Source organism: Onychomys torridus, unplaced genomic scaffold (genome assembly GCF_903995425.1).
Source record: "Onychomys torridus unplaced genomic scaffold, mOncTor1.1, whole genome shotgun sequence".
Classification (NCBI taxonomy): Eukaryota; Metazoa; Chordata; class Mammalia; order Rodentia; family Cricetidae; genus Onychomys; species Onychomys torridus.
In genome coordinates, this window is record NW_023412469.1 from 2,989 (window position 1) to 12,107 (window position 9,119).

At 46.4% G+C, this 9,119-nt stretch overlaps 1 long non-coding RNA gene across 1 annotated transcript; it reads right to left on the minus strand.

Annotated features, from left to right (window-relative positions):
• Positions 1-461: 461 nt before the first annotated feature.
• LOC118575671 lies at positions 462-4,149 on the minus strand. The gene is made up of 3 exons (XR_004943877.1): positions 3,281-4,149; positions 2,980-3,175; positions 462-497 (listed from the first exon to the last, which is right to left on the minus strand). It is a non-coding gene; the product is annotated as an uncharacterized LOC118575671 (long non-coding RNA).
• Positions 4,150-9,119: the final 4,970 nt, after the last annotated feature.

Consider the following 9,119-nt stretch of genomic DNA (forward strand, 5'->3'; position numbering starts at 1 on the left):
TGAAAGGTGACTGAGGTCTGGACTAAGTGTCAAGGTAGCAGCCGAGAGAATGACTAAAACGGGTATGTCTGATAGGGAGCCTGTTCTGAAAAGAAAGTCAGGATGCGGGGGTGATCCAGGGTGTGGAGCATGTTCAGTAGGGCTTAAAACCATCTCTTTCCTGTGAGCCTTCACTGGTTGGTGTGGCCCAGGTACTCACTCTCAGGAGAGGCCTTGTTCAGCCTTGTTTTCCTTTTTCTCACAAGGACACAGTGCACCTTAACTCGGTCTCAGACACAGGCACAGTGTTCAGTGTAGGGAGCAATGCAGCCAAGTCTCTGATCAGCATATGAATGCCTGTCCAGTGGGTCTCTGCATGTCAAAGCCTATGGAGAAGGTCTCTCACTTGGCAGAGAACAGAGGACCTCAAGTGTCTGAGGACTTTGCCGAACTCATGCAGCTTGTAGGCTCTTTTCCTTCTGATTGTTGATTCTTGGATGGTTTTTAATTTTACCATTCTGGAAAGAACAGTAAGGCAATCATAAACAGACTAGGGGAAAAGCCTAGAAATACACACAATGACATCTGCTGAGAGTAAAGTTCCCTGGATACCAAGCACATACAGGCGACCTTAGGATCTGGTATGCTCCAGGAGGAAAAGAGGCAATGAAAATGTGAGATGGATACATCCATTTTTACCATACACAGGAGCTTATATTGGTGAAACAAAAGTGGTGTGGTAGTGTGGGAAATAATGCCTCACCAAAGTCTTCCTTTAACAGAGAGATTGAGTCAGTGGACCCACTTGTAGAAAAGGGAACTAATTAAAAGGATGTCTTACAGACATAAAATAATTGTTAGGGATTAGATACTGTTGTCCTTAAAGCATTCTACCCATGTCTATCAGTTTTAATTTGTTATCACAAGTGGCTGCTATGAGTGCTGTGAGAGCAGGATATGTGTGGCTGGATATTTAGTCAGCCTGCCAAAATGCTGAAGTCTGTCTAGAATGATTTCCTGTCTGGGAAAGTGTGTTTGGGGAAACATAAAGGGGAGCAATGAGGGCTTTTATAACCACCAGGATGTCTGTCTTAATAATGTGATGTATTTCTTCAAAGTCAAAAGTAGAGCCAGTAATAAAAGTGTTCATATATCCTGATTAAAAACAAACAAACAAACAAACAAAATCCTCTGTTGAAGTATAAATAAAGATTGCTATGCTGCTGGCAGCACTTGGCAGGCTACTAGAGGAGAGAAATAATCAGTACCACCAAGTTACAAACCCAAAGACCTAAAACAAATCTTTTTTTTCTTTTTCTATTTTTTTTTTTTTTTTGGTTTTTCAAGACAGGGTTTCTCTGTGTAGCTTTGAGACTTTCCTGTAACTCACTTTGTAGCCCAGGTTGGCCTCGAACTCACAGAGATCAGCCTGCCTCTGCCTCCCGAGTGCTGGGATTCAAGGCATGTGCCACGACTGCCCAGCCACTATTTCTATTTTTTACCATCATTTCTAACCATGTAGCTCAAGCTACCCAATGACAAGGCATGATGATAAAATATACCTATGGGAAAGAACTGTGAAAATTTCCACTTTCTCACTATCCAATCAACAAGCAGCTTCTATTTGCCCCTTTTCTGAAAGTTCCCCAATGCAAACTGTAAAAGCAGATCTGACTTTATAATCACCTGCCCATAGCCATGTAAGAATATTTTTATGCCAATATCTGGTGCCATTTTATTGATTCTTTTGCACATTGAGTGTCTTACTTGAAAGGTATGATCCTGTATTTACCTTCATTTTCCAGGAAAAGTAGAATTCTACAATTAGTGAATGGGCAACAGTTACTGGCTTCTTGTGGTTAATCTTAATTGTCAAGCTGATAAGAATTAGAAACACCCTGAAATCATATTGCTGAGCCTATCTATAATGAGTTTTCTGGGTTATGTTAGTGAAGTGTGTGCCATGATTCTATGGGCTAGGGTCCCAGATTGAATGGGAGGAAGATAGCTGACATATGACTTTCATTGCAATCTGCTTCCTGACTATGGGCACAATAAGAATTGCCAATTTATTTTTTCCTACCATGATTGACTGTATCCCTTGGAACTATAAGCAAAAATACAACCATCCTTCCTAATTAATAATAATAATAATAATAATAATAATAATAATAAAAATAATAATAGCTCAAGCTACCTGGGGTCACTTGAGTGCTTTCCACCTGGTGGTCAGATTTCTTCCTCAAATGGACACCACTTCTGAGGCAGTCCTGCACACACTAAGTACCCTGTTCTTCATATTGGAACTTTAGAAGCATTGGATTGTGACTCCAGCAACACCTGTATGGCACAAGGTAAGAAAGGACCGAGGTAACCATCGCACACAACAGCTCCAGCAAGAGGATTTGGCTCGGGCATATCCAGCCATGTTTCTTGTTCCTAGCTTTACCGCATGGTCTTTGGATCCCATTCCAAAACCAACTCCTAAGAAAGGCTGTCAGGAGGGAGTGAGAAAGGTCTGAGGTGGAATGGAGTCTCCTATTGTACTCAGGGATGCAAAGTAAGCATTTCTCACCAGTCCCTTAACACGGACATCAGAGAGAAGGTTCCTGCTGGTCGTTTGCTTTTGCATTGTTTTTAATATGTATGCACCTTAAACATTTATTTATTTTACATCCTGGCCACAGTTTCCCCTCCCTCCTCTCATCCCCGTCCATACCCTTCACCCTGGTTGTCCCCCACACTCAACCCATCCCTCCTCTGTTTCTATTCAGGAAGGGGCAGGATTTGGTTGCAGTAAAGCCTCTGCTACAGACCCTGAGACCTGAGACTCTGTGGGGACTTCCCTTTAAGAGATTATGGACATTTCCCCAGGGCCTCACTTATGCTGGGCATGGGCTCCAGGAGGGAGCTGCTCTGTCAGCCTTCTCCCCTCATATCTATCCAGAACCCCACTGTGCTAGCATCAGAAGCTAAGGGCCTCTAAATTGGCCGCCCTACCTTCAACTAAAAAAGGTTGTCCTGGGTGATCTTGAGTTCTAAGACGATCCTCAGGTAGACCGTTGGAAAAGTCCTCTGAGACTTGGCTTTCCGTTTCAGAGTGAAATTCTGAGTGGCTCAAGTCAACCACCCTTCTGACAGCAACACCTTGACCTGTCTTCTGGGAGATAGGACTACGTGAATTTGTTAGTGTTCCCTACAAAAGAGAATTTGAATAAGGCAGGGAGCAAGACCTCTGATCCACGTCATTGGGGGCACCCACTCTCCACCTTGTCTTCATGGTCCCAGAGAGTATTCATACTTGAACAGGTTGTTGGCTTCTCAGAGCCTCAGGGATCAGATGCATCGTTTCTGATAGAATCCAGAGACTATATTTCATTCATTTTAAACTTGCTCCCAACTTCTTCACTGAGGGCAGGGCATGGGAACAGACAAGATCTAAGGACAGATAGGAGTATATTATTGCTGAAGGCAGTGATGGAAGCCAGGAGAAGTACTATGGGTCAAGATCCTGCTGGAAATCCTGCCATGGGCTTTCTGGACTCCAGTTTCTACAGAAGGTTCCTCTTGACACTGCTAAGTAATGTATGGAAGAAGTCCCAACAAAGAATTAAAAATGAAGCTTGAGCAGTGGAGCCAGGAGCTAGCAGGCTCAAGAACCACACTGTGGCAGGCCATGCTCTAAAATTTAGTTTGTGCTCATAACTGAGTAAGGATAAAAGCTCCTGGCTTGCTCTCCTCACAGGTAAGTAAGAGCATCCTTGGGCAAAGGCTCTGAGTATGCCAATGGGCATAGCCATGTCCTAAAACATTTCATACTTACTGTTACAGCCACATAAAGTTTTGGTAAAGTAAACTGGGCATAAAGAACAGGGATAAATCATCTAGACTGCTAAGATTCAATGAGATCTAAAGGCAGAGTACTAAGCTGAGATGTTGGAGTATCCCTAAATCAACAACCAAGGTAATTCTGAGGGACAGAGATCTCGTTGTCCTGACTGGCATCCACAGAAGGAGAACAGCACATGTGTGGGCCAAGGTCAAGGATCCAACACCCCCAGAGCAGTCACAGTCTTCTCCAGCAAGTTCTGACACTGCTTCCTGTCCATTAGGTTCAGACCTGCAAAAACATTTGGAGGAGTAAGGAACAGAGTTCAATCCCTGAGTCCTTCAAAGTGTTGGAGAAAATGACTTCACAGGGTAATCCTGTAATCTCCAGATGCTAGGCACAACACAGAGCGCTCTCTCTCTCTCTCTCTCTCTCTCTCTCTCTCTCTCTCTCTCTCTCACTCACTCACGAACATACACACACACACACACACACACACACACACACACACACACACACACACACACACACGCACACACAGAAGAAAGAGGAGAGGACGGGAGATAGAGAAGGGAAATGAAGAAATAGCCAAATAAGTGAGACAAGATGGGAATCATTTTAAATACTTGATAAAGTATCCTAGACTCTCAGAGATAGATCATCTGTGGAAAAAAGGCTAAGGTTTAGGGGCAACATACATACCAAGATGGAGCTGAAATCGAGTGACTTTGCTCAAGCCTAGGCTAGCAGTAGGAACACGGACTGAAATTCGCTAACCGTTCATGGAAGAAGGGTTGTCACAACTTGGGATGAGCCTGGCAGAACTGGAAAGAGAGGAAAGATTCAGCCTGGAAGCATCATAGTCTTCTGGGAAGTAATCAATTTCTAGGAAGCATCAGGCTGGGACACAGTGGAGACATCCCAGTGATGTCTGCTGAGTACAGATAAGGTCAGTTATTCTGGGGGAGATACTTAGAGGGCAAGGGAGGATATGCTGCCGGGTATCAGCTTTGAACCCAGGGAAAGCAAAGAGGCTGAAGCCTCTGGTCATATTGCTGACTTGACACTTGTCAGTGCTGGGAGCTGTGGTGACCACTAGGAGCAATGGTGCTGCTTGGTTTGAACTGTGAACTTGTGCAGCTGAGAGTGACCTGGGACTCTTCACTGATGGATTGTCTACCAGAAAGTCACCTGTGAGTGTGTCTGTACAGGAGCTATTTGATTATCTTAATTTATATGAGCAGACCCAACTCTTTAGGTCAGGGCCATTCCCTGGGTTTAGGTCCCAGACTGCACAGGACTGGGGATCTCTAGTGGACACAAGCAAGCAAGCTCAATTGTATCCATTTATTTCTGTCTGCTCTTGACTGTGGCTATGATATGACTAGCTGATATGAGTTTCTACGCTGACCTTCCCGTATAATGGACTGTAACCTGGAAATGTAAGTCAAAATCACCTCAGTGGAAATGAACCTGAACAGTCTTGTTCCAGATAATCACACTGACCACCCAGGGAATACAGGTGGCAGATGTCTGATGGTTCTCTTAGGTCTGAAAATGTCATCCAGCTCCAGCTCTTCACACATTATCTGAGGGAATCAGGACACAATGCCTGTATCTCCCTCTGATTCTCAGACCTCCAAGTACAATGTAAGAATCCTCTATGGAGTTCCGGCAAGGAGGTGAAGGAATCTCTGTCACTGCATGCCACATATCAGATGACAGCAAAGGAGTGCTTTCAGAAGCCCTGAGCATTGATCCACCGTGGACCTTCCAAGGAGGACCAGTCATAATGAGAATAAGGCCTGGAGGATCTCCACACTGCTCTCACACTAGCATTCTATGGAGAAGAGTCTGCAGCAGCATCCCAGACAACAGGCACAGATCCCCAGATTTCTTCTCACATGTAGGAATAAGGGGTGGACCTGAAAAGACAGGACCTCTACTCAGGTGACACATGGCTCCTCTCAAGTCCCTCTGTCTCATGCTTTCATTCTTCCAGGCCTCTGTCCAGCTGTGACATTCACGCAAAACAATCTATTACATCGCCCTGTACTTCCATGCACTCTCTGAGGTCTGAGACTCTGTTACCTGTTTTCATGTGGACTTACCTCACCACCTTTGTCTTCCTGATTGTCCTGGACTCTGCCAGAGTGTGAGCTCCCTGTGGACGGATTGACCAGGATAATGCTGATCCTGGGATCCAGCCCCTACTGAGGGCCTGGCACATGGCGGTATCCATCCAGTGTCACTGACAAAAGAGCAGCTCAGATCATTTTAAAAAGGCAGCCCAGAACCTGGGCTCAAACCACAGACCCAGTCTTCTCTATCATTCCTTGTATAATGGTTTCTGGGTTGTGGAGGAAGACCTGCTCCCATGGAGCTGCAGGGGGACTGGAGCAGGCACATGGCAGGAAGTGAGGAACAGGCTGCATGGCTAGAACTGGGAGTCCAACTCTGTCACATGTCCCACAACTGGGACAAAATCCCAGGAGATGCAGTGACATAGGTCACAGGGCCACCCTCTGACACCTCTTGAGAGACCCTCCTAAAGGTTCTTCCCATCTAGAAGAATCAGAAGTACGCTGAAGGAGATTCAGGGAGAAATGATTGCCTTTTCCATGGCAGAGCTTCTGTACAAGAGTATAAAGAGCAGGTCTGAAGAGGGCATCGGTGGTTTTGCAGTCTAGTTCCCAGGGACAGCTGGGCCTCACAACTTCTTCCCATCCTACTTCCTAGGGTCACAGTCCTTCTTGTCTCAGTGTCACCATAGGGACAGGAACACCTGGTAAAGGCATGCTGGGCTGTCTTATATGGAGACAGGTGAATCAGCCCAGCAGCTTGAATGGCACAACAGCCTTGTCCACAGGATCACATATTGGCAAAAGGGCTTCTGCATTACAAGGTGACAAAGCCCAAGATCAGCCAAGCCTGCATCAGGCACACAACGTTTCAGAGACTGTACACATCCTAAATATCCATACAGACATGGAGGAACAGAGAGGTCCAGATTCCTGTCCCAAATGTCTTTCACAAAATATGGAGCAGGATTGTACTGTGACTGATGGAAGGAAATGTCTTCTGCATGATTGGACATAGAATACATGGTGTAAGGGAGGGAGGAAGGGACAGCATTAGTGTCTCATGAAAATGAGTTTCTTTTCTTCTTGGCATGTAGGGCTTGAAGACACCCTCAGTGCTTCTTTCTTGATCATCAGATGCTTTGGATGGCTATCCCAGTATCCTCTGCTCTTGAGAATTGAGTTAGTTCTCTGTGGAAACTCGGTGTCACTGCAATCAAAATGACTTCTTGGTTTGCTCTGTGTTTAATGAACTGAACATGCAGCAGGAGATACTAAGCATCCAGATTTCATCTGCAGATACTGGTGTCTAGACCTGGATGATGTCCCACACTGTGCTATCAGAATACAGGTCAGAGCTCAGTACTTCTTGTCTGTCCATCTGAACTGCAGTGAGATCAAGAGGTGGCCGCATAGAGCCTTGAACATAATCCCTCTGCCAGCCACCAGATCATCACATTAGATTCCATCTGGGCATTTCGTCCCTATGCATAATGGACTCATATCCCTTCTACATCCCTTTCTTAGGTGCCTGGGCCTGGGCCCTCACAGACACAGCAAGACTTTGTGTTCCCTGCCCAGCCACCAACAGGGAAGGACCTTGGTGTAGAGCTGACTGTAGATTCAGCCAAGGATGTTCCCATCAGGGATGCCTCATGATGCTTGACTGCTTTGCCGTTTCTGGTGACATCCAAAGAGAAGCCAGTGAGAGCAGGCCAGAGCAGAGAGGATTTGGGGATGCATCCCACATGCCCTACTCAGTGCATTTTTTTCAGAGGGGAACAGAAAATCCTATACAGTGACAGGTTTCCTCAAAGTGCCTGACTGTCTGGTTGGGACTGGAAGCTGCATCAGGGGCTGAGGGATCACCCAAGTCCAGGAGGGCTGCCTGGTGACATGGTTTACCTGGAATGATCACTGGCTCTGAAACTCCTACAGGTATATGTGAAGAATGATGGGGTGTCACAGAAGGCACATGACTTCTTAATGCTAGGTGTCTGCTATAGATACCCTCTAAGGCTGACTTCAAGCTCTTATCTTCCCCACTGTTCTGTCCCCTCCCCTGCCATTCCCATCACTACCAAAAAAGCAGAATATACTACAAGTCTTTGGCCCTGTGGAACAGCCAACACTTCCAGGGCTTGAGAGCCAAGAGAGATTGTAGAACACCATTTTACCCAAAGAGAAATTGCAACAGATTTGTTTTCAGTGCCCATAGACACTTCACTATGACAGAGAGACATCAGATGCAGTCATCCAGTCTGGTAGCATGCCAAATGGCTGCTCTCAAGTCTGTCTGTCCATCCCTTCTTAAATCCTGGTCTCTGCCCAGCTGTGCCATTCACACAAGTCGGTCTCCTCCAACTCCCTGTACTTCCATGCACCCTCTGAGTTCTGTGACTCTGTTTACCTGTTTTCATGTGGGCTTACCTCACTACCTTTGTCTTCCTGGTTGTCCTGGACTCTGCAAGAGTGCCAGCTCCCTGTTGACAGCTTGGTCAGCAGACTACCGATGCTGGGAACCAGCCCCTACTGAGGGCCAGGCACATGACCCTGTCCATCCAGTGTCAAATGACAAAAGAGCAGTTCAGATCGATGCACAAAGGAAGCCCAGAACCTGGGCTCAAAACTCAGACCCAGTCTTCTCTATCATTCCTTGTAGGTAAGAATGGTGTCTGCGCTGTGGAGGAAGATGCACTCCCATGGAGAAGCAGGGGGACTGGAGCAGGCACATGGCAGGAAGTAAGGAACAGGCTACATGGCTGGAACTGGGAGTCCACCTCTGTCACATGTCCCACAACTGGAACAAAAAATCCCAGGAGATGCAGTGACATAGGTCAAAGGGCCACCCTCTGACACCTCTGGAGAGACCCTCCTACAGGTTCTTCCCATCTAGAAGACTCAGAAGAACGCTGAAGGAGATTCAGGGAGAAATGATTGCCTTCTCCAGGGCAGAGCTTCAGTATAAGGACACCAGTATAGACAGCAGGTCTGAAGAGGGCTTTGGTGGTTTCAATGTCTAGTTCCCAGAGATATCTGGGCCTCACAACATCTTCCCGTCCCACTTCCTATTGTCACAGTCCTTCTTGTCTCAGTGTCACCATAGGCACAGGAACACCCGGTAAAGGCATGCTGGGCTGTCTAGTATGGAGCCAGGTGAATCAGCCCAGCAGCTTGAAGGGCACAACAGCCTTGTACACAGGATCACATGTTGGCACAATGGCATCTGC